This window comes from Arvicanthis niloticus, chromosome 12, assembly GCF_011762505.2.
Source record: "Arvicanthis niloticus isolate mArvNil1 chromosome 12, mArvNil1.pat.X, whole genome shotgun sequence".
In the NCBI taxonomy this organism is placed as follows: domain Eukaryota; kingdom Metazoa; phylum Chordata; class Mammalia; order Rodentia; family Muridae; genus Arvicanthis; species Arvicanthis niloticus.
Genome location: NC_047669.1, coordinates 59,031,755 through 59,057,938, shown reverse-complemented (window position 1 = coordinate 59,057,938; position 26,184 = coordinate 59,031,755). Strand labels below are relative to the sequence as shown.

General features: G+C 39.3%; 1 long non-coding RNA gene across 1 annotated transcript; it reads left to right on the top strand.

Moving 5' to 3' along the window:
• The first annotated feature begins 282 nt into the window (after positions 1–282).
• Positions 283–25,839, top strand: LOC143434019 (uncharacterized). The gene is made up of 3 exons (XR_013103161.1): positions 283–481; positions 21,907–22,027; positions 24,175–25,839. It is a non-coding gene; the product is annotated as an uncharacterized LOC143434019 (long non-coding RNA).
• The last annotated feature ends 345 nt before the right edge of the window (positions 25,840–26,184 follow it).

The following is a 26,184-nucleotide window of genomic DNA, read 5'->3' as shown; positions in this document are numbered from 1 at the left end:
GTATCTTCCGTTATTTCATCCTTAAAATAGCATTAACCTAAACACTTGCATTATTTGCATTTTATAGGCTAGGAGGCTGCAGCTTAGAACTTAAGTCTTCTGACTCTGTCTTGTAGGTAAAAACAAACAAACAAACAAAAAAAAACGACACAGCTATCATTAGAACCCAGGTCACACGGACTCTCTCGCCGACTGCAACTTTAACCTGTTACATAACTGATTCTTAAGTTTCTAGTTCTGCAACCTCGACCTTCGCTGTGTCTAGCTAAGTCATCACAGACCACGAGCTGTTGCTCTCTGCTCCAACATCCTCAGCCAGTTTGGCATACATGCTTGATCAGGCTGGAAATGTCGACGTTTCTAACCCTTACACGTAACCTGCCATGCTTTATTTAAGCCTGGGAAAACCCCGATGCCTTGATCCACTTTAATGGCTAAAATGCCCTCTCCCAGAGATGACCTTGCTGAGTGTCGTTTCTTGGTAAGTGGATCTCTACTGCCGATGACTTTTGATTCATCGTCACGCTGCTATTTGGTGTCAGTGAAGAGTACGCTGGAAGAGGCAGCCCATCTTGAGCTCTTATAAAGGGAAACAGGTGGCCGGTCAGGTTGGACAGGATCCCTTTGGCAGCGGTGGGAAAACAGCCATTTGTATTTAGCATTTTAATTGAGGCTGGCATTTGCAGAGCGAGTTTTCTCTTTGTAAGTCTTTTCAGAAGAGAGGAAACCAAAATAGAAAGTATTATAACTTCTCCCCGTGTCGTGAACAGTTAGCTCCTGAAGACGAAACTTCCCTGGACTTTGCTCAGATGTAGCATTTGCCTGCTTGGAGGCTAACAGTCAGTAGGCAAAAAGAAAAAAGAAAAAAAAAAAGAAGAGTACACACAGGTGTTCAGTGAACAGGGAGAGTAAATGTTTTTGTCAACATTTTCGTCAGCTTTCCCCACGATCACCAAGACTCTCCAAATAGAATCTGCTGACTTCAGTGAGGGGTCAGTGTTCCAGTGACTCATGGCCAGGTAGCAGAGAGCAAACAAGCTCAACAAAAGGGAAATAGATGGAAAGAGTTGTTTCTTATTGTTAATGAAACTAGGTTTTTCACAAAAGAGTAGAACTGGCCAGGGGTGGGAAGGGATCGGCTACTGTGGTTCCTACTCTGTCTCACAGTGGAGCTGGAGCCTCAACAAATACACACACACACACACACACACACACACACACACACACACACACACAGCCTCTAACAACTGCTTCCCTCCCCTTCCTCTCCCAACTCCTAGAGTGCACCAGAGGCATTCAGTTCCTCAGTGAAAATACTCCTGAACCAGATCCAGTGCAGCTCCTACCCACGCCACTTCCCAGAAGCCAGCCTTGCCAAGGTCTCCAGTAACACGCTCACTGCCAAAACCAAATGGCAAGTCTCCATCATGATGCTCCTTGACCTACGTACAGAATTTGACACTGCTGATAACCAATTACACAACTCTCCCTTCTTGGCTTCTGAGCCTCTTTCCTCATTTAGCCGGCATCTCACTCCATCTGATTTAGACACCCCTCAGCCTGTATCATCTCCCTCCTCCCACCCTCACCTCCCAAGGGCTTTCTCCTTGCTGTTTTGCTATTCGTATGTTTCATCTGTGGCTGCCTCAGAGGTAGCACAGGTCACTATCTGTTTACTATATTAGAATCCCAGTGCCTAGACAGTGGTTGCAAAATAGTAAATGCTCAAAAGATGTCTGTGGAATTTACGCATGTAAATAGTAGATTAATTACTGTATTTACTTCAGTCCTGTATATTTACCTGGCTGAAATACAAGACACAGGACCCATCATCCAACATACTGTTTTGTTTTGTTTTGAACAAGTTCTCATTATTGCAGCCTGGCTTGAAACTTACTATGTCTCAGAAGATGACCTTGAACTTCTAATCCTTCTGATTTCTGGGATTCTATGCATGTGCCACCATGTCCAGTCTACTCAGTGTTGGGGATTGATCTCAGGGCTTCAAGCATGACTGACAAATACTCCAGTGACTAAGCTTTATTTTGCACCCCCTCTCCAATGATGTTAAACAGAAAGTATTCATGTTCGTCTTCCTTCAACTTTTCCCACATTCAACATCGGTGCATGAATAAACAACACTGGTAAATAACAATGCTCCCGAATAAAACTCCTCAGTTACTTGGTTGTTTTTCAATTTATTTTTCCAGTTCCCAATTAAATCTGCTTTTTCAGTCATGACATTTTCTGAATCGGATTTGTCTTCATTTTAAAACTTCCAGTAGATTTTTATGATATTTGTGCAAGATAAATTGTAAAAAGCACTCTATGTTCAATCGGCATTTTGTATTGTAAGTACTTGCCCTGATACTTTACGGTGTGGCCAATTAATATGTGTTGAGTGACGGCTGCATGAACAAATGGATTTTGTGTATTGTTCCTCAATTTGATCGTTAAGGTCATCCTACATGTGAACTAGCTATTCTATTATCTGATTACTTTTGTCATTTTAATTACCAAGTCATATAATCCCAGAGGTGATATAATCAAAGGCATAGCAATCTATTATTTCAATGAAAAATAGCAACGTAATTCTGTCTAAAGGTTTATATGAAATCTCTCGTCTCCTACTTTCATTTGGCTATGAATCTCCCTAGAATTTTAGGTCACAGTATTTCATCCCCATAATTATTCAGTTTGTTGATGACCGCCCCCCTCTCCTTGTATAGGGCTGTCCACACATGTGTGTCCATGTGGACAGGAACAGGTTTTTACCATGTCAACCAGGCTGGCTTATCATCCTTCTGTCCTTCTGCTTGAGCCTCAACTGCTAAGATTACAATTGCTCCATCACGCTGGCCCAAAGTTGACTTTCCCGTTTATCATTTACTGTATGCTAGCACTTTCTTAAGAGCATTTAAAAAATTTTTTTCTGTATAAATTATCTTAGAGTCTCGTTATTTTTGAATGCATTGCTGTCTTAGTTACTGTTTATTGCTGTGAAGAGACAGCATGAACCAGGAAATGTATAAAAGAAAACATTTAATTGGTAGCAGGTTACAATTTCAGAGGGTTAAGAAAGCCCATGACCATCATGATGGGAGCATGGCAGCAGCAGGTAGGAAGGCGTAGGCGTAGTGCCAGAGCAGTAACTGAGGGTTTACTGCTGATCAACATGGGGGGTGGGGGGAGGAAGAGAAAGCTAACTAAGATGGGATGGGCTTTTGAAATCTGAAACTGCTACCCCTCGTAAAAACACCTCCCCCAACAAGGCCACACCTCCTGATTCTTTCTAAACAGTTCCAGCAAATTCAGAAGCATTCAACTGAGCCCACAGAGCCCTTCTCATTTAAACCAGCACAGAAATGCCTTTCTTCCTGTTTCTGTTGAGCCTCTGAATGTATCACAGTGACATATGTGTCTGCTAACTCCTCCAGCAATCTTTTTCTCTTTATATCTCCCATTAAATGAATGGACGGATGGATAAGCAGACAGGCAAATTAACTTCCAATATGTTTTATTTTTAAATTGCTTAATACATTCTTCTAGAACTAAAGTCTTGCTTCAGAGAAATATTTTATTTTGTCTTTGCATAGTAAGCACATCTTTCCCACATTCCATTGGACTGAAATTGCTTATGTTCCACTGCCATTATATTTGTGGCCCTTTTATGTACTTCTGATTATAAACTCCTAAAAGCAAGACCTGTTATTTACTACACTCAATCTAAAACCTTTTAGCACTGTTCTGTGGGGATAAAGACAATTAAAACATTATTTATAAGTCAGCTAAAAATTAATAGATACATACTTGAAACTACACGGATATCTGAAACCCTGAAAATCAATTTATTCTCCCCCCCTCTGACCAGTATATTTATTGAACATTGCTAGAGGGTGTGGATAATCAAAAATGGATCCCTTCCATTCTTCAATGATTCTTGCTGGATCAATAGTATTTCCCATTTAGTAAAATGTGATGTCTCATGACTTTTCATGGCAATCTGTATAATTGGAACAGATTCATTTGATTAGCATGAAGAGTGGTGAATCACAAGAAGCCTCACAATGAACTAAAAGAGAAGCCTGTGTTGATACTTTTAATCCTAATGAGAACACCTTTTCAACCTGTCCATGCTTTTGCTCCTCCCAGTTATTTTTCTTATGAAACGCATATATTCCAAATTCCTGTTTGTGCTAGCTATAGTCAGACTCCTGCACCCAACATTTTAGGTCTTTGATAAAATATAAATGAGCAACAGCTTCCTGCTAACCACAAATTCCCCTTCTGGCTTTGCTTTGTCTAAATGTTCCTCTTGAATGCCCAGAGGACTTTCCCTTCCTGCTTGGCAAAGTCCTAAATTAGTTTGAATCACATTATTCTTACATCCATTGCATGTACCTGCATTATGATTCCAAGGGTAATTTGTGTCCTTTAACCATACTGTGCTTATCATCAATGCTTCAAGGGATTACAGTCTGGCCTTGATCTCTCTCAGTTCATCAAGGTTGTTTGGAAGGGGGTAGGGTTGGCACTACTCTTTGGCACAGTATTGGTTTCATGCCTATAAAACTCAGAACTCTATTTCTCAACCAAAGCAGTGATTTTCTAACAGCACTATGCTTTGTTTTTCTTCAGTCACACTTGCAAGTTTCTGCCCATACAAAAGTTACAACCCTTTTTACCCCTTTAAACTCAAAACAAGCCATTTGTTCTAGCATATTTCTGTTCTAAATTTCATTTTATGAGAATCAGTTAAAAATCTTACTTCACTGCAGTACATGTATGTCTTTTCTTTCTTACTTGTTACAGGTGTGGTTTTGATTTTCATTAAAAGTGTAAAAAGTAATATTGGAAACCACATTAAAATTGAATAAAATATGGAGGAAGCATACGTTTAGTTGAATTAAGTAAGTAGGCTTGGTCAACACTTTGCTCTTTCTTTCTTGAATAGATTGCACTAAAGTTGGATCAGTTGTTGTGCCAGAACTCATGGATTCTGAGACCTTTGCTTTTTGAACAACCTGCTTCCTCTATAAGGTGTGCTACAGAAGCAGCTGACCAACTCTTGAGTATGGCTGCATGTTTTTGTGACCATACCGCTCTCCTTTAAGACACTGTGATCTAGAACTTTACTTTTGTAAATGCTTTCCCAACATTTCCTGTCTTTTATTTGTGAGCATTAACTTGATCCTATCCTTTCCGATCCAAGTTACTGTGGCAAAGGCAGCTGCATCACCAGAGAACAACCTAACCGTTCATTCTTCAATGACCTCTGAAACTCACAGTGCACAGCACTCTCAAACAACTAATGACAATGAGGAAAAATTGTCAGAGCCTTAATTTTGCACAGTGTGTGGAAAAGTATCTCTTTATGAATCTTATGGTTTATGTCTAAGTTGCACAAGTTTGGGGCTGAATACCAAATCTCTGATACAAGCTGTCCTCCAAGAATATATTAATAATCACATTGTAAACACATACATGTTAGAAGTGAGGGACTTTACAAGATACCAATTATGGTTCCCACTGCCTCATCTAAATACTTAGGTATCGAAAGACATGAATCCAAGGTTGAACTTTGCCACTTTTGAACTGGAATGATGGCAGAAGGACAAGGTAGATGCTTCTTAGTTTCTCAGTTCCCATTCCATCAAACTTGTAAATTGGACCAAAACAGCCACAGTTCATCTGGTATACCTAAATATGAAGTTCAGTGGCAAGCTCAAGATACAGGGCCAAATGTCCAGACTGCATTATTCTTTATGCCTGTGGCAGCTAGAGGGAATGTGTGGCACAAAAGTATGAGCGCTCAGGTATGCTACAGGAGATAGAGAAGCTGAGCATCCCCTGAGAAGATTTCTAAGATATTAGATATCTATGAGAGAAAATGAAGATATTTAAGAATAACAATCTCTGCTCCTTTAAATCCATTTGGATTGCTAATGTATAAACACTACTCTTCACTTTTATTCTCAAATTTCCAACTCTCTTAAACATGCATTTATGCTATTCTGTATTTTAATGTTTGGGAAACTCACTAGGTGGGCTGAGTTGCTGGAACATGACACACATAATAAGGAACAAGGATTCCAGAGGCAAAAGTAACTAAAATTTGCATTTTCTGAGCTTGTGTGAAATTCTCAGAGAGGTCTCTGGTCATTAACAGGCCAGAGAATTAGGTGAGAAGATGAATATTTACCCACTTTATCCAAAACTCAAGGATGTTTATGTAGGGGAAGACCTACCTAAATACTACTTATTCAAGACCTTTTATCAACTACAGGCATTCTAGAATTCACTTGTAAGACTGCTTTAGTAGTAGCATGTTGATTGAAGTAGTGAAATAGGGTATCCTGAAGTTGTCTTAACATTCAAATGTAGAAAGCAGAATGTAAGGCAAAAGTGGGTGTCAGTAAATGTACCCTCTTAGTAAATGTACTTAGCCTGATAGATCTAAGAGAAGTCATTTAAAATGGTGACTATCAAGAAGGAAGAGGGTATTGGGAGGTGATGGAGGTGGGTTGGACCATGTTTGAATTCAAAGTGATTATGATCCTAGTAACAGGAAATGCCCACTAGGAGATTGTTTACATAACTGAAGAGGATTTCTTATCAGCACTATTTGATTTAGCAATATTAAAATATAGGCATTGTGTCTATTCCTACTGTTAGAGTCATATAGTTTTCTTGTCCCTTTTCATTCCTTCCTTCCTCCCTCCCTTCCTTTGTTCCTTCCCTCCTTCATTCTTCCCTCTTTCCTCTCTTCCTTTCTTTCCTCTCTTCTTCCTATCTTCCTGCTTTCCCCCTCCCAACAAAGTCATCTTTGAGATAACACAATTGTGGAGAAAATAAAAGTTGTGTATTATTTGCAACATTTTCTTTCTTTTTGCAGTGTTGGATGTAGAACCCAGGTTCTCATGGGTGTTAAATAAATGTTCTATGCCTTGGTTGAGGTTGTATCTCAGCATTTGATTTAAAATGTTTTCACATCCACTAATTTGTGTCTGGGGGGAGGGGAGTTCAGTTGCATGAGGAAGTCAGAGCACAACCTGGTAGAGTTGGAGTTGATTCTCTCCTTCTACCATGTGGAGTCTGGGGATGCAATTCAGGTCATCAGGATTTATCTGCTAAGCTATCTCAGTCTCATTGGCCCTATAAAAATTGTTTGAAACACTAATTTTTTTGTATGTGGCTTTATAGAAACTTTTGCTAACATATGTACTCTAAGAGTTAATTGTCATGAAAGAACATATCTTTTGGGTTCAGACTCTACCTTAGAGAACCTGACCTAAGGTTGAACTGGAGTTAACTAACAGGCCAGTACCTAGTATCACTTTCCAGGCTATCCTCCAACAAGACCTGCATCTATCACTACTTTCTAGGTTATTCCCCAACAAATCTTCACCTCCAGGTTACAAGCTTATCCCTGACACTTCAGTTTCTAATAACCACCAATCAGGAGGAAAACAGAAGTTAAGTTTATGGTTTGGCTCCCAGCACGAGCCAATTATGTTAAAGGCCGTCATGGCCCCCCAGTCAGATGTGTAACAGGCTAGATACCCTCTTCTTGCCTCTATAAATGCTTATCTAAAACTAGGCTCAGGGCTCCACCTTCCTGCTCTGTCAGGGTTGGCGAGGAGCCCAAGCTTGAGGTTGAATAAAGAGACCCTAATGTGTTTGCATCAGATTTGGCTCTTTGATGGTCTTTTTGGGGGATGCACATCTCCTGGCACGCAACTCATCTTTCATATCTCTTGTCCTTACAGTCATCATGCTTTTATATTTACTAATGAAAGAAAATTATTCCTGTCCTAAGTATTTCCAAAACATCATATTTCTCATACATCTTCTGTCTGAAGCAGGGAATTAGTCTCGTCTGCACTCCACTGTCAGTATGTACTAACATTATCTTCTGTCCCCAATCTGTTTGCTCGTCCCTTCTTCCTGCCCTCCTCAGATGAAGAAGGGCTTTTCCAGGTTCTTTCCTTGTAAATAGCTGATTGAAGTGTGTTACTGTGTATTTATGAAGTTTTCATTACTGTTTGGCTCGGCTCTAGTCATTTTAAAGTTACATAAACGTTCCATTAGGATCATTTAAAATTCAATTTATTAAGCCAGTCATTTTCCTCCAGTGAGAGAAAAACAGAAATGCATGTGAGAACCATTGTCAGAAGCCGGAGCGTTCTATGGAATGGTTTGTTTCTTCTTTAGATTAGACAAGAATAAAGACTTTCATTAGCATACTTTAATTACAATTTTCACTGGAAACATTTGGACTTGTGAAAGCAATTAGAAATCATTTGAATTATTTTTACAAATGAGACAATTTTTAAAGATTGTTATTTTCGTATTATACATATTTACTGGTAAGATAATAAAACTACAATAATTACTAGCAACTAATGCTTATGAAAACATTAATGTTTAATGAAAAGATATGAAAGGAAGAGCTTGTGAGATGGCTCAGTGGGTCAAGGTGCCTCGCTCAAAGCCTACCAACGTTCTGTGTGCTGGATCCTCATGGTGGCAGCTTCTGAAAGTTTTCCTCTGACCTCCACAGGGACACCACTGTGTCATGTCCCCACACCAGCCTCACCTCCATCATGATACACAAATAAACAAATAAATTAATATAAAACAAATAGCTAAAATGCAGAAATTGCAGATAGGCAATGAGAAAAATATTTTATTAAATACCATTAATAATAGCATGGATATTAATAATATCTCCACAGAAAGTCAACTCTTAAATACCATGTTTCCTCTTTACCCCTAAGAACTCCATTGCCAGAGGTGTTCTCCAATTCCTTACAATATTGACAGCTAATGTTGATTAATTTTTTAAACCAGGAAGATATAGTTGTAAATCTTTTAATTATTCAAAACTCTAATCTAGGCTTTTAACTGTTTCATTGAACAAAAAAAGAAAACAAGAAGGAGTACTGAGATGATTTTCTTATCATGTAGATTTTGAGTTTCATTTCTTGATTAGAAATTGCCTAGTCATAGCTTAAAAATGACTAAAATTCAATATCACTTATTGGCATAACGTTTTCTGAGGAACTTTTATACATGGTATAGTATAAACCACTATGGTTTATTGAAGCGAAAGGTACTCAAAGAATGGACAAATAAAATAATGGAAGTGGATATCCTTAGGAAATATTCTCGAAGTCTCTCAGGTTACAGAGAGGAAACTTCATAGTGTCCAAGAGTGGTCCACACACAACACCACCCAGCTTTAAGTGTCACGGTTTATACATAATGATATCGAGCATTTTTCCCGTTAGGGGTGTGTATGGGGAGCTCTCTCCTTAGCTTAGTGGTGAATACACTTTTCAGAATGAAAGCTAAGGTTGTTCCACTTAAGCCTCTTCCATTAACGACCCACGAACCCTCCACGGCCCCTGGGGCTAACTCTTTCTTGCTTCTCCCGTATATATTTATATGTGTCACTTAGCACCCTTCTTTTTGCTTGCAAAGCCATCAGGAACGTTCATCTTAGGCATCAGTTGCAGCCCTGTTTAATGAGCCAGTCAGCAGCATTCTAGACAAGCATGACTGGGAGCCTGTCTGTGCTTTTTGTTCTCCCCACCTCACCTCACACACACACCCCCCCCTCCGACTAAGAAAGCTATTACCTCAAAATCCAGTCTTTGGGAAATGGATTTGGATATGCTCCATAGACATTATACAACCGCGGAGCTCACCTAAAAAGAAAGCCTGCACTCTGTACGCAGACGGAGACGTTCTGTTTTAACTATTGAAGCCTCTCGGTGTTCATGTAGGTTCATCAATGCAAGAGAAACCACCGAAAATGCTCACCTTTTGGGTTTATTTTCCTTGGTTCTGGGAGATGCTGCAGGCATTGAAATGTTTTGTTTAGCCTCGCAAGTGAACAACTTCTAACTTCTATTGATGCCTTCCCCACCCCACCCCACCCCCGCCTCCCTCCCCCAGGGTATTATCATATTTGGCAAGATGGGGTTCAGTTCCACTTAAAATGATGGGATTAAACGGCCCGTCTAATGTGTGGAGTCTGTGCACTCTTAGAAGCACAGTGCAATTTAATCAGATATTAGGCCATAAAATTAATCGTTCTACATTTGGAATTCAACAGATTTTTGAATTTCACTTGACATTTTAAGAGTGAGTTACCATAAATATATAGTAAAGTACTAGGCCCATTAAGCCAAAATATTTAGTGGTAATAATTCATATTTTATGGCCTTACAATAATGCAAATTGGTAGAATGTCTTTCAACTTTTGAATATTTGTATAGTATGTGCAAAACAATAAAACATAGTAAAGAAAGCATTGAGAATGCATAAAGTAATTATGCCATCAATAAAATTTATTACTAATACATTTTAAAATTACATGCAGTGTGTAGTTGATAGTGTAGTGAATTTTTGGCAAGTCAATCATCACTAAAATTATAACAAGAAATTTTGGATTTTTCTCAGGGAGTCTGTGCTGTGTATTAAGTCTAGAGCATTTGACATAATGTATTTTTCTGCATTATTTGGGGAAACATTTGGATAGGCAATATATTTGTGTCTATTAAAGCAACGTTAAGAAAATAGAGCAAAAGACAGGCTATCGGTTACAGGAGGATATACAATAGAGCAGGCTATGAAATAAATGCCATAAAATAACAGAGTTTATTGTAACCAGAAGTTGTTTGGGGTGATATGACTCAAATCTCTTCTCTGTTCTTTAAAACATATGAGCTCATACACATACATACACAGACATTACCCTCAGAGGACGGCACATTGTTTAGTTCCATTTCACAGATAAAGAAGCTGAGTCAAAACTATGAAGACTTCAGGGTCATGTGATCATGCCCCCCAAAACCAAGAGCCATCACACCTGCTCGGGGGTTATTATTTACAAGGCCTTGTGCAAGAATAGTGTGACTTTATGTACAACCAAGTAGGGAGGGACCCTCATAGAACTTGTTAGTTTATCACTGGAAGTCTTTTCTAATAAGAACAACTACTGATTTTTAATGAACTGGCTAACTTATGTTCTTTCCGTTTTTTTTTTTTTTTTTTTTTTTTTTTTTTGGTTTGCATGTGCTTATATTCACCATATTTAATTGTAATGACTTGTCATCAAGCATAGGTGTTAGACTCAGAAATCTCTAATCAACCACCTGCATTCCTAGACGTAAATAGTTTATTGTAAAACTGTTGAGGACAGAAACGGACAGGTGCCCAATGGGTTTGAAGAAGACAGGTGTGGATATGGTTCCTCTCATTCCCATTTCTTACTGTAGCACAAGAATTTTCTCCTGTCATTAAATGGTGTACTTTCAATATTTGATGACTGTAAAAAGCATTACTGGCTTTAAAGTCTTTATTTTGGTTTTGTTGTTGTTGTTGTTTTGGTGTTTTGTTTTGTTTTGTTTTTTTGAGACAGGGTTTCTCTGTGTAGCCCTGGCTGTCCTGGAACTCACTCTGTAGATCAGGCTGGCCTCGAACTCAGAAATCCACCTGCCTCTGCCTCCCAAGTGCTGGGATTAAAGGCATGTGCTACCACTGCCTGGCTAAATTTTTTCTGAAGGTATTTCTATATTTTTATTTTTTTCTATATAATAAATGATCCTGCAGTGCATAACCTTATGCTACAGATATCTATACACCTAACAATTATTTGAACAGAAATTCTTAAAAGTAGCTTGATTTGACCTGTGGAGGTGATAAACTAGTAAGATCCCAAATTGATTGGAAAACAACAACAACAAACTAGTCCCAAATCAAACCCCTGTGACAACACACCTGCCCTGTTTTTCTCCCAGCTCTCCAAGCATTGAACATGAGTGCCAACACACTGAAGGCTTTCTGAGAGACTGTGTGTGCCACGGTATTATGTTTTCTCATATTTACCTGCCTCACCCTGTTTTCCAAATATTAGACTTTGTTGTTTTACTCTTACATTGAAATTATTGAATTTCATTTAGCATATATCATTAACATGCTTAACAAAATTGTCATCCATGAAGTTTTAGGCTGCTCAATCTTAGTCCCCTAATAAGACAGCAGGGAAGGAGGGCAACAGTATGGTAGTGGGTTTCATAGTAGGAGAAGACCTCAGCTCTCTGCTGAAAGGTTAGGAAGACTCAAGCCAGAGAGGGGATATTCATGGATCAAAAGTGTAGACAAAGTTCCACAAGGTTCAAAAGAGCAATAGACATTCTAAAATCAACTACATTGTTACATTGGGTTAAAAATGGGTGACATGACTTGATTCTAAAATACCCTCAGTGGTTTTACCCTCTTCTTGTGTTTGGTGGTAGACCTTTGACCTGGTCACCATTTTCATAACCAATTAAGAGATACTGTTGATAGACATACACCACACACACACACACACACACACAAACAAACACACACAAACACACACACATACACACACATACATACAACGCACACACACACACACAACACACACACAAACACATACACACACAAACACATACACACCCACACATACACACACACATACACACACACATACACACACACATACACACACACAAACACAACACACACACAAACACATACACACACACAAACACATACACACATACACACACCACACACAAACACATACACACACACAAACACACATACACACACCACACACATACACATACACACACACAAACACATACACACACACACATACACACACACATACACATATCACACACAGAAACACATACATACACACAAACACATACACACACAAACACACACAAACACACACACAAACACATACACACACACAAACATACACATACACACACACACACCACACCACACACACACCACACACCACACACACACGCACGCACACACACACACACACACATACACACAAACACATACACACACACCACACACACACACGCACACACACGCACACTTTCTCAGTTTGCTTTTCTGCATACTTCAGCATCTTAGGCAATGCTGTCCTTTGCTTTCAGTGGCTGAGCTGATAGCTTTCATTTTGACGATTTCCGAAAATTTCATATGCTAAATGTAAGTTTTTTTCCCCAAAGTGAACAGAGGGAAGAAAAGTTTTTGTAAGCCTGTTTTTAGAACTGTTTTAATGAGCGATCTCAAGTAAAAAGTACCGCCAATCCATCTGTAAACTAGTCTTCATATCTGACCATCACATTATGTGCAAACAGTGAGATTAAAAAATTGAAAATAAAAAAGTATCCATCTGGATTTTTGATATAACGCCAAAAAGTCAGAGTCCTTAAAACACTCTGTGTTTATAGTCAATTTCCTCCCAGTTATTCTGTCTCTTTTGTACCTCTGTGTTCAACATCCAAAAAAGGATGTGTAGGTTTGTATAATTAGGACTCCAATAGGAACCATATCTCTGAGCTAGAATTGCCTTTTGTCTCAGTCCTTAAAATACATTGTGTAGGGACAGGACCATCTCACCGTCATTTCTAACAGATCGAAATGGAAACTGACTGGATATTCTTCAGTGGATGACTGACTCTTCTCTGTGTCTACAGGGTAAAACATATGTTGAATATAGTTGATGTATCTAAAGGATAGAATATTACTTGATAGTAAGGAACAAAGCATTGATAAGATACAGTACCTTAGATGAACTTTATGTGCCTTATGCTTTATAAAAACTATGATTCTCTACCCGGGCAGTGGTGGCACACACCTTTAATCCCAGCACTTGGGAGGAAGAGGCAGGTGGATTTCTGAGTTCTAGGCCAGCCTGGTCTACAGAGTGAGTTCCAGGACAGCCAGGGCTACACAAAGAAACCTTGTATCTAAAAACAAAAAACAAAACAAAACAAAAACAAACAAACAAAAAAACTAACTATGATTCTCAGAAGGTCATACACTATATGATTCCACTTATATAATATTCTAGAAACTATAAAACTGGTGTGGGGGTGGGTAAAAAACACATTAGTGGTTACCTGGGGATAGGAGCAGGAATGTTTGTTAGTGTGACACTACCGTAATCATGAAGGAAATATTTTTTGATGTTCATGTAGTTCCTGATTGCAGTGGTGGTCCCATGAATAGTTACATGAAGATTAATTGCATAGAATTGTGAAATACACACACATACACACACATGCAGACCCACAGACACCACACCATGCCCCACACACTCACATATACACACACCACTATACCACATACATACCACACACACAACACTATACCATATGCATACACACATACTCCCACAGACACCACTATACCACACACACACATATCACATACACAATATTATACCACATACACACACACACACACACATACACACACCACAATACCACATACACATTATACCACATACACACACACACACACACACATACAAACACACACACTGAAAACATATTTTAAAAAAAGGCAATGGAAGTAAAATAAAAACCCTAGTGCAATCACTGGTGTTGTAATATCTGTTTTCTTGGTTTGACATTGCACTATAGCCATCATTCAGGGAGAGTGACAGGCAGTTCTATGTCATGGCCACTCTCTGTGAGCTTATAGCCACTTCAAAATCGAAAGGATGAAAAGATGCATCAAGGTTTTCCTTTTTGCTGGGGCCCTGAGCTCCTTGTTCTGCCTTTTGACCCTTCACATCAGAGTTGTCTTTGGATCCCCAGACTTTGGTTCTTACTGTTCCATCTTTTCACAGCACTTCCGGCTGTTCTTTGAGCCTATCAGGTTTGCTCTTACGCATTATCATGCCGTAAAGTGTACTAAATGTCGTTCTCATACAGTATATTTTTAAAGACGCCATTCTGAGATCAACAACCCTGCATTTTTAGCACTTGACCTATTTTCTAAAGCACCTAAAAGCCTAGGCCATATTTGGTGAAGTAATGGCTGAGAAGGACCCGGCACTGGGGACACATTTCTCCAAGTCACAGCTATCAAATTTTAGTGAGAATAAGAAAACGAGCTCAGGAGAAGAGCGAGTCTGTAACTAATGAATCCATCATAAGCTTACAAGTGTGAAGAGTGGCCACAGGTTAAATACGAATTCCCACAGTGCACAGCAGTTCACTTACAACTAGTCACATGTGTCTGCATGGTTATCTTCATCTTTGCAACACTTCAACAAACATATCTAGCTTGCATTGGTAAAATGAATCCTCTGTGTTGTCTATTCTCTGAGGTGTTTCCTCAACCAATCTTGATAGAGCAAATTCTGGTCAAAAGGAGATTACAGGGAGAAAGTGCTAGCACGTTTGGTTTTCAGTGGTTTTTATGGATCTTACTACCACAAGATCTAGCGAGAATATCAAAGAGACAACTGATCATTCACATTCTTCACACCAGTTTTTGTTTTCAATTCTTGTCCTATCTCATGAAAGCTATGTTATCATTACTCTCGCTGTTTCCCCTTCATACTGTAAAACACCTCCACTGTGGTATGCATTACATTCTCTCTCTCTCTCTCTCTCTCTCTCTCTCTCTCTCTCTCTCTCTCTCTCTCTCTCTCACTCTCTCTCCCTCTCTCCCTCTTTCTTTCCTCACCTTTTCTGAGTTCAAAGGATGTATAGGTATATCCACAGGGAGGAAGTATCTCTTTCACTGGTTAAAGTATCATGCAACCATGAGACAATAAAGTAGAGCAGAGACTATATTTCTGAACAGAGGTGGTGGCTATCTAATCTAGATCAGCATCCTACCGCTCCACCACGTGCCAGAAAAGCAGAGATTGAGACAAGAGCCTGACAACTCGTTTCTGAAAACGTTCCAGTCCTGAACGTGTAAGTCAGATGAGAAGCACAGGAGACATCTGGACTTGCAAAACTTTGCAATGCTAATGTGTGTGTTCTGGAAGCGACTGTGCTAAAAGACAAGCGTAAGATCCCGGCTTCTTTCACAGAATTAGTTCAGAGGAACATAGTGAGGATACAGCGCATAGCAGAAACCAGATGCCAAGAAGCTCTAGTCGAGGATGCTCTAGAAAGCCAAGGGCAGCATGCAATATTTCTAAAGTAACTTTTTTATTTAAGAAAAGTTGATTTTATTTTACTCGTGGTTTAGTCTCAAGAAGTCAGATAACAGTGGATGCCATCTGCTTGCTCAGCAGACATTAATAACGTAGATTGATCGTTTTGTAAAAGGTTGGATTTGTATGTGAAAAATCACACAATATTTTTATTTTCTATTACTTGAAGCATCTTTCTAGACAGCAGTAGATGCGGAGGAATGCTGACTTTGGAGAACAACACTGTGAATTCATGTGAAAAAGAAAACAATTAAAAATGTTCTGATCACATTCTGCTACACCTCATTTTCCCCCTTCTGGAATAACAAATAACATCATGAGTTTCACTTCTCACTTGACACTTTTTGTTTGAAAGACTCAAGGGTTGTGTTTTAATTCATTGTCATACATTGGCCCAAGATAGAGCAAATTGTATAGAAAAGAATAGACCATGTTCTTCTCCTTCATTCTCCATCTTAGATGATGTGCAAACAATTGGTTGAGTAAATGAATTTATTTCAAGTATAAGATTTCCATTTATCCTTTGGGATATATTGGAAGTCGTTGTTGAAAACACAAGCCTTAAGTTTTACCTTTGTAATAACTATCTGGGAAACAGTGAGGGTAGAACACGTAAAGAAAGTGGAAAGTTCCATCTCTCATCCACTATACTCACATCGCTCTTTATCACAGGTAGAAAATGATCATAACAATAACAAGCATACAGACTACAAGAGGAAATGGACTGGTCCCCAAATGGTATCTGCAAACAGTTTATTTGTAACTGACATGCTTAGATGAGACATAATGTCCTACAGCATAGTTCAGATCTTCAGGTGTCCTGTGAGTGTGTATTCAAACCACCTAGCCAAGAACCATAGGAACCAACTGACAATGAAGCTTACATACATCCTTGTCCTCTGCCTGCATTTCTTGCTGACATATGCATCTTTAGTGTTTAATGTTTAAGCAACTGTATCTTCATGCTTACCTATCAGAGAAGTCAGAAGTCTACCTTGCTGTGTTCTCATGGACCATCTGCTCCATGGTAAGAGGTTAGCCATCACTTACAGAAATCCCCATTCCTTCAGATGAGCTTTATTTACTATGATAACCCTTGCATCTAGAACCATCCTTGGCAGGCACTAAGTGAACATAAATACTTGTGAAGTAGAAACGTGAGCCCTAACTGATCCCAACTACATGTGGAAGACAAATCCTAAATTAGAGGGAACGTACATTTGCAAGTTCATAGATTTGCTGGGATTCATCCATTATCAACTTCATCCGAATTGCATTGCAGATAACAAACCCAAAAGTTACTCCATTATCCACATTTTAAAGTGAGAAACTAGTGGGTTTCTCAAACTACTTCAAATTACTATAGAACTAACAGCAATATATATTATCACTCACTTTGTGCTAGATGTTTCCTGTGTTTTTCCTCATTGGATTTATTTAATCTTCTTGTTAACTCTGCAAACATGTTTTAACAATATTCTCATTTTACGTTGAACAGGCAAGAGAATAGAATCTTAACTTTCACAGAACCACACAGCTGCTATGCTGGCTGCTAAGCTCAGAACCCAGTTCTAAACTCCTTTGGCATCTTTAAAGGGATCTGGACCCTCTTCCATTTATCATTAGTCATTCTTGATACAAGTTTCTCAATAAAAGGGATCTCTTCTGAGCACATAACCCTGTCAAGGGCAGCCATGTTATTGCCATGGTACAATGAATATGAAAAAAGGAGAGCCATGGTGCACACAAAGGGGTGCTGCTGTGTTTCTTGGATTTCCAGCATTTTGGGTTTTCCAACACTAGACAGAATTAGCAATTTCTTGCCTTTAATTAACAGTTGATACAGGTACTTTTTTTCTAATCATACCTTTCATATTACTCATGTCTATGTCAAACTAGGCAGAAACCAGGCTTTTTAGGGAAGTAGTTTGGTCTCAGCAACATAAGCAGTAGAGGCAGAATCAGGAGCTCAGGGCCAGGTTTGGCTCCATAATGAATTCAAGCCAGATTGGGATACATGAGATCCTGCTTGTCAAAAAGGAACAAACAAGCAAACAAAAACAACAGAAAATAAAGCTAAACCAGAAGTAAATGTGTGGCTGTATTCCAGACAGAGTAGCCATGTCGCTGGACACAAACTCCTCTACACAAACATATATGTAAAATTACTATGTTTTTAGTAGAGGTTTCTCTTTCATTTAAATATCTGGTCACTTTTGCTATACATATTTAAAAGAAGAAGAAAAAGATAATGGATTATTTCTTGAAAACATGTCTTGTCTTCAAAATGAAAGTTGTATTTGGCCGGGCGGTGGTGGCGCATGCCTTTAATCCCAGCACCTGGGAGGCAGAAGCAGGTGGATTTCTGAGTTCGAGGCCAGCCTGATCTACAGAGTGAGTTCCAGGACAGCCAGGGCTACACAGAGAAACCCTGTCTAGAAAAACAAAACAAAACAAAGCAAAACAAAACAAAAAAGAAAGTTGTATTTGTTCTTGGTGATCCATTCTATTATGTTATTAAATTTACACATATTATCTGAGTCGATAATTTTGTTAGCATTTATTATCCTTTTACTGTGAGTAATCTCTCTAGTCTGGATTTCACTATAATCCCTATGAATGAAAATAGGTATCTATTTAATCTCCCTTTTCTATTAAACATATATTTCTTATTTGAAAATATCTTTCTATGGATTTTGAAACATGGTGTTCAATAATTAGCTTCAGTGCCTTATTACTTGATAACTTTCTAAGTTATCAGTCACAGTTCAATATCACACATTCCCCCCCCCGACGTTCATATCAGTTCACTGATTTTATTTCTGTAATACATTTACATTTTATGTCATGAAAGAAACATATATCTTTTCCCAGCGATTCTGAAAGTTACCTGTAAGACCCTAGACAACCTTGTATGATGCTTCATGAACCCAAGTTCACAGAACTAAAGAATAAAGAAGTTGTGTGATAGTTTACATTATCAATGGATTCAGAACCATAGGACTTCTCCTATCAGCTCTTGACTTATCAAGGTTCTAGTAGTGCATTACAGCTGGGCTGCCTAGTCCCATTTCTCATTTACCATTTTGTGGCCTACCAGTCCAATCCAAACCAAAACCTACCCCAAACACCTCTGGCATATAAGCAAAGCAAAAACAAAGCAAAACAAAAACCAAAAAACACTCCAAGCCAAGATGAGGAAAATGAAAATTCTATCATGGTGTCTTCCCACTGCCTTCCACTCTTAAAATCTCAGCTTTAAAAATTAAATAACGCATATTGGATACCAAATACTAAGTACAGATAGTATACAGCGTACATTTTCCATTTGATTGAGTCGGTTCTGGTGCCTGATCCAGATGACTTCAGTAGTTTTTGATTAGGACATGTGTCTGGTACACATTCACAAACTCTAATTGAAAAATGAAAACCTCTTATTCGAAGGGAATGTTGGTAGAAGAAATGGTTCTACTTCATTTCCTCCTGTGAACCAAGGGTCTGCGAGACTTCCCTGGGTGGCAGTTGGCCAGCAATGCTTTTGCAGCAATCTTCTGAGAAACAGTCTTTGTTGGGTACCTACCTCACCTGAAGAAACGTAAGACCTTAATCTAACCAGGGGCTGCTCATCAGTTGTGATCTCCATGGCTTTGGGTGGGTTAACAATGTAGAGCATTAGAAATAGGCTCTTGCTAGTCAAGTGCAAGGTGCAAGTCTTTCTCAAGTAGAATTTTACAAGCAATCAACTTTGTCATTTTAACCATGGGATGATGTGTTGTATGTCTTCTGTTTGAGGGACTATATATTTAGCATTGTTGAAGTGTTGGATATGGTTCCTATTTGGGTTGTCATGTAGAGGGTGTCATCTGTGAAGGGTACTGTGGCATTTAAAAGGTTCAATAAAGACTAATGAACTCCTTGCTTCTAAAGAGCAATTATAAAATAAATAGACATTTAAAATCAAATTGGAAATGCTTGCGTCACTGAAAGGTTATTTTGGAAAGCGTTTTACCTCAAATAAAGATATCAGGCCTTTAAATAGGTGTAAGCACTGGATGTTATGACAAGGCATTGAGCATTTATTGCTGCCTTGTGGATAGCACTACCAATCTGTTAGCCCGTACTTTGACCCGGGACCCTAGAGACTCATATTGTAAATGTCGGAGTCTTGGAGTGAAGTTAAGATTAGAAGCAAACACTGTACACGAAGTCACAAACTGTGAGTGTTAAAGACAAGAGACGCCTTTTCTGAGGCAAGGCCCTTTTAAAGTTGGCTTTTTCTCCTTGCTGTCTCATGCTTTAAAAGTGAGAACAAGGGCTGTTTTCTCTCAAGACAATGAACAATTTAGCCTCTTGCTTTGAAAGTTCTGACCTTAATATGCTGCATTAAAACAAATGTTCAGTGCTCAAATGGGCGCTAAGTGAAACATAAATGGTTTATAGGAATTCATAAATTCCACATTAAATGTTACAAATCAGCCAGCTTTTGGATGGCGGCATTTACGATGCTTAACTCGTCCACACAGTGAATTGTTATCCTCTCTTTGGGGTTTTGGCTCTTAGATCTGGTCATAAAATGTAAACAGGCTAATTTAGAAATAACCAAAAGATGATTGTTCTGATGCAACTCCCTGACGTATCTGTGTTTCTATACTTAAAATATAAGACAGAAAAAGTTAATATATAGTCTAATCAAAGACATAGTATAGCCATCTCCCTAAATTGGTAGCTATTGGATTAATTTTTAGCAACAGTGCATTTCTCAAATTTTTTTGGTTGGAATCTTGAACCAGTCCCCTCAGTATTTGATCTAATGGGAGTGATTTTGAAGATATTTCTTCCTACAGCAGCCAGCAATTTAGGCCCAAATCAAAAGATTACATTGTGTATGACAGATTTGAAAATGACTGTGGCTTGAAAGGTGGGGCTTTGAGAATGTTGGGAGCTCAAATGGGTCCCAGCCTCTGGCCGGCAGTTGTCACAGGCATGGGGCAGCCTGCCAAGGGTGTGAGACGTAGTGTAAGGATGGCCACATTTTGCTACCGAAGCTTCAAAAGGCAAGACCTTTCTGCTAATTCATCCGTTCAAAGCCCCGAGTACTCTTTCATTCAAGGCTCTGCTCCGAGACTTAAAACAGGAGACTTTTAATAACACACACACACACACACACACACACACACACACACACAGTCTATAGACATTTGTGGCTCTGGTGGGGGTAAAGGTAACTGTATTTACTAGAAGCATAGTTGAAAAATCTACCTCATGAAAATGACAACAGCTGCTCCTTTACATTAAAATTGCGGCAGGTTTTACTTATTCTGGAAAAACCACAGTATATTTAAAACCTTCAGGAAATGAGGAAAGCCTATTTTATTCGTCCATATGAAATATTACTAAAGCTAATGACATGTGAATGTCAAGGAGATCACATTTCTGAAGTTCTGATGTCTCTAGGTAAGTTTAGTCTGATATCGTGGAGGCTTAGTTTTGATGAGTTGGGGGAATAATGATAAACTAGGGAGAAACCAAGAATGAAGCTTGCCTCCCCCCTGACACCACTGCTTCTACCCTTGTAACCTGTGACAGGGAAGTTAGTGGCTCTAAACTGCCTGAGTCCCTTTTCAAAAGTGACAACAGTACCCACCTCAAAGAGATACTGCCAATGCTAAATAAATAATCCACACGAGACATCTAGCAGAGTACCTGGAAGGCACTCACAAGCTCTGAATAAATGTTGGCCGGTGGGAACAGAAGTAAGCAGGTGGTAGGCAGAATTTCTAAAATAATCCCCCACATTTCCAAAATAGCCTTCAAAGATGTTCTGCCTTAAAAAGAAATAACTATAGATTATTTTACTGATATTTAACTAACAGATGAAATATCAACTGAAATCACTCTGTGTGTCCCGCCTTGATCCCGGAAAACTACCGGTTGGTAAAACAGCTCTTGCCAAGAAGATGCTAGGGTCACGTGGTAGAGCTGACCTTCGGCAGGGTAAGTTAATCTTGGTAATCCTCCTGTAATCGTGGCAGCATTTTCTGCAAGTCGTGGCATAAAAGTGGGTCAGAGAGATCTGTAGCATTGAAAAGGATTCATCAAACTATTGCTGGCCCTGTGATACAGAGAATCACATATTTTAAAAAAAAAAGAAGAAGAAGAATGTGGCACAGTCTCCGGACCCCAGAGCAACTCCTTGCTGAAGTCAGAAGAGAGAGAGAGAGAGAGAGAGAGAGAGAGAGAGAGAGAGAGAGAGAGAGAGAGAGATCAGTCCTATAACCACAAGGACTGAGGTTATCCAGCAATCTGCATGAGGTTGGTTGGCAGTGAATCCTTGCCCAGAGGCTTCACATAACAGACAAGTCAACACAGCCTCAGAGACTCAGGTCAGAGAACTTCAGCCCTCGTCTACCTGCTTGGTTGCTTGAGCCTCACGACCATGAGACAAACACAGGTTGTCTTAAATTGTTTAATTTGTGGTAATTTACTAGGAAGGGGTAGACAACTCATACAATCTGAAAGGTGACTCGAAATCCAAAAAAAAAAAAAAAAGATACCTATTCTAATTGTTAGGGTAAATTCACTAAAAGAAAGTCCACATTTGCATGGAGATATGTCCCTTAGAAGAATACTAACTAATAACTGAGTGTTAAAGGGAAACGTTCTCCTTATTCTCAAGATCATAAAACATGAGTGGTGCCTGTAAAAATAGTTGTCAACTCTTCTGAAAGTAAATGGATGTGCTATCCGTGGCCGACAACAGCAACAATACCCAAATTACGGTTGCCCCTCGTGGTGGTTTGAGTGAAATTGACCCTCAGAGGCTAGTATGTTTCTGTACTTTGTCCCCAGTGGGTGAAATTGTTTGGGAAAGATTAGGAGGTGTGGCCTTGGAGGAGCAAGTGTGTCACTCTGAGTGAGCTTTGAGTTTCAAAAGCCCAGGCCATCCCTAGGTAACTCTCCCTGCCTCCTGCTTGTGGCTTAAGATGGAAGCCTTCAGGCCCTGTTCAAGAGCCATGGCTGCCTGCCTATGCCATTCTCCTCAACATGACGGCCATGGACTCTAACCATAAGCAGTGCCAAACCAAATGCTATCTTTTTGAAGTTGCCTTGGTCATGTTGTTTTGCCACAGCAGTAGAAAAGTCACTATGACACCCATGGAAATTATTTTCAAACAAGAATAGGAAGCAAAATTCTTTAGATTCTCACAGGGGAAATCAATTCTTTTATATGTATGTGTTACTTACATTACTCATGTTTAACAAAATAAGTAGTTTAAAATTATTAGGGCGGCATCTAAAGAAAGCTTGAGGCTTGCACCGAGCCACCCTTATATTGTGTTTGCCTTGCATTGCTTTCTTTTAGGTGACTGCCTATCTTCCTGGTAGCTCAGTGGATTAGTTACTGTTTGTTAAACCACAGTGACCAGAAGCTGCCTATGGGAGAAGGAGTTTATTTGGTTTATGATGCTGGAAGGAGAATCGATAATGACAGGCATGACAAGACAATAGGTGCCTGGAGCAGGAAGCTGAGAGATGACATCTTCAAGTGCGAGCAGAAAGTAGAGAGAGTAAACTGGAAGTGTAGACAGGCTACCAGCTCTCGAAGCCATCTCTTAAAGCCATACTTTCTCCAATAAGGCTGTACATCTCAAAAATCCTCTAAACTCTAAAAATTGTACCGGCAACTGGCAACCAATTATTTAAATTCCTGTCTATGAGGGACACTTATTCAAGCCGCCATATTAGTTATATGACTCTGCCTCTTCCTCCAAAGGCTGCATGCTAGCCCGTCAAAGAACCACAGATTCCTGTCTGTGGCACTAAGGCTATGCCTAAGAGCTGTTTGCACATTTAACCACCCTCAGTAAGAAACACACATAGCCAAGGAGAGTGCTTTCCATTCCTGTGAGAAAAGATTGATTATATCATCTATTAAGTTGTATTGTGTATGTGTGTGGGTTTATAGACTATTTTATTTTGTTTTATTTTAATTTCTTCCTAAATTCTTTTGTTTTAGTTTTTTTGTTTGTTTGTTTTGCTTTGCTTTTATGGATTTCTATAATCAGCATTATTTTGCCTTCCCTTGAGACTGGCAGAAATGAAACCTCAAAATGTTTCTTTGTCTGCCTCTTCCTCCAAAGGCTGCATGCCATGTTCGGGATGGTGGTGTCCTGTGAGTGATAACTTGGAAATGATCTACGAATATCAAATACAAACATTATTCTAATCATACTGCCAGCATACTGGAAACACGAGGCTACCATTTTCCTTGTTTCCCGGAAAACCCCTCCGATGGATATATATTCCAAAAAAAAAAAGCAAACGCTTGGAGTTCTGCGTTTCTCTGTGGGGTGTGATTTGGTCACAAGTGAGGTGACGAGCTAATTTGGCGAATTGCTGTTTGAGCTTATTTTCCGTCGAACTTCTGCTGAGAGAAGAAAGAAGAAGCAGGCGAGCGGAGAGCACACTCTATGCACCACCGAAACTTATTGCTTATCTTTATTGCATTGGAGTAAATGCTCTTTCTCTGCTGCTGCCAAGTAAGTCATCATATTTTAGTTCTGCACTGAATCCCTCGGTAGGAGACGAGGTCTGAATAGATCAAAAGTGCAAGAAAGGAAAAGAATGCCCACCGCATCTAAAACACTAGGATGGCCAGACTCTCTCCCACCTCCTCCTCTGGAAATGTGTATACTTTCTGTTGCTGTATATGAATTGTTTTCTAGAAATGCTAACAGGCTTTTGTAATAAGGTTTTCAGCTACTGGAAAACATCGACCGTTGTTCTTCTGATAAAAATAATGCTTGCTCACTATGTAACAAAAGAATGTAAAGGAAAGAAGAATATTTACCTGAAGTTCCACCTCTCAGAAAGCCACTCACATTACAGTGGTCAACTGTCACTTCTCTCTATGTAAACCTATACCACAGTGTTAGGATACCACTACTGCAACATTATTTTCATTTGAGAAACTATTTTTGAACATTGATGGCCCTTTCTCCCTTCCTCTGATTGTGTCCATTGACATGATCTCTTAATCAAGAATTGGCCTTACATGCCCTCATTTAAAAAGTTTGCTACCATCCTCTCCAAATGGACTTCTTATTTTTCTAATACTCGGTTGAGCCATCTCCACAATGTTAAAGTAATCCAAGGGAGAAATGTAACACATTGTTTTGGGTGATGTAAGTAAGAGATCCAAATTTGACTGTCAATAGTTATTTAATAAATCCCTCATGTTTAGAATCAGACTGTTTCCATTTTTCTTATCACAAAACGATGAAGTAGGCATTTGTATGTTTTGCTTGTAAATAAATAAGTGGATGGTGGTTTGCATGATAAATGTCCTCCATTGACTCAGATATTCGAATACTTGGTCCCTGATAGAGGCTTTCGAGGTGTGACTTTGCCGGAGGAGATATGTCAGTGGGAGCTTGTTTGAGGAGGTCCTGGCTTCATCTTACTTCCAGTTTGCCCTCTGTGATTTGCACTTGTGATTGAGGATGGGAATCCCTCAGCTCTCTGATCCTGCCATCATGCCTACCTCTTGGTCCATCCCCTCCACTAGACTTGCCTCCTCCCTTTGGAACTATAAGCTTAAATAAGTGCCTTATTCCATAAGTTATCTTTGCTTTGGGTCATAGGGTTTTGTTTTGTTTTGTTTTTTTCTTCTGCTTTTTGTTTTTTAACCACAGCAAATAAAACAACTGAAACAAAGTGTCTCCAAGTAGGACTGTTGAGTCAGAAGTGCAGGTGTGTGTGTGTGTGTGTGTGTGTGTGTGTGTGTGTGTGTGTGTGTATGAGAGAGAGAGAGAGAGAGAGAGAGAGAGAGAGAGAGAGAGAGAGAGAGAGAGAGAATAGGACTGTTGAGTCAGAAGTGTGTATGTGTGAGAATAGGATCATTGAGTCAGGTGTGTGTGTGTGTGTGTGTGTGTGTGTGTGTGTGGGGGTGAATATTCAATGTAGCAAACATTGCTAGGTTTTTCACAGCACAGCTTCCACACTGCTGTTGTCTATAGAGATGTATGCAGGTATCCCGACCCACCACCCAGACCAACAAGTAAAAGCAAAACACTTGCTTGTGTAATTTGATAACTAGGGAAATTTGATCTTTATTTTTCTTTTCCTTCCCTTTACTCCTAACACAGGTG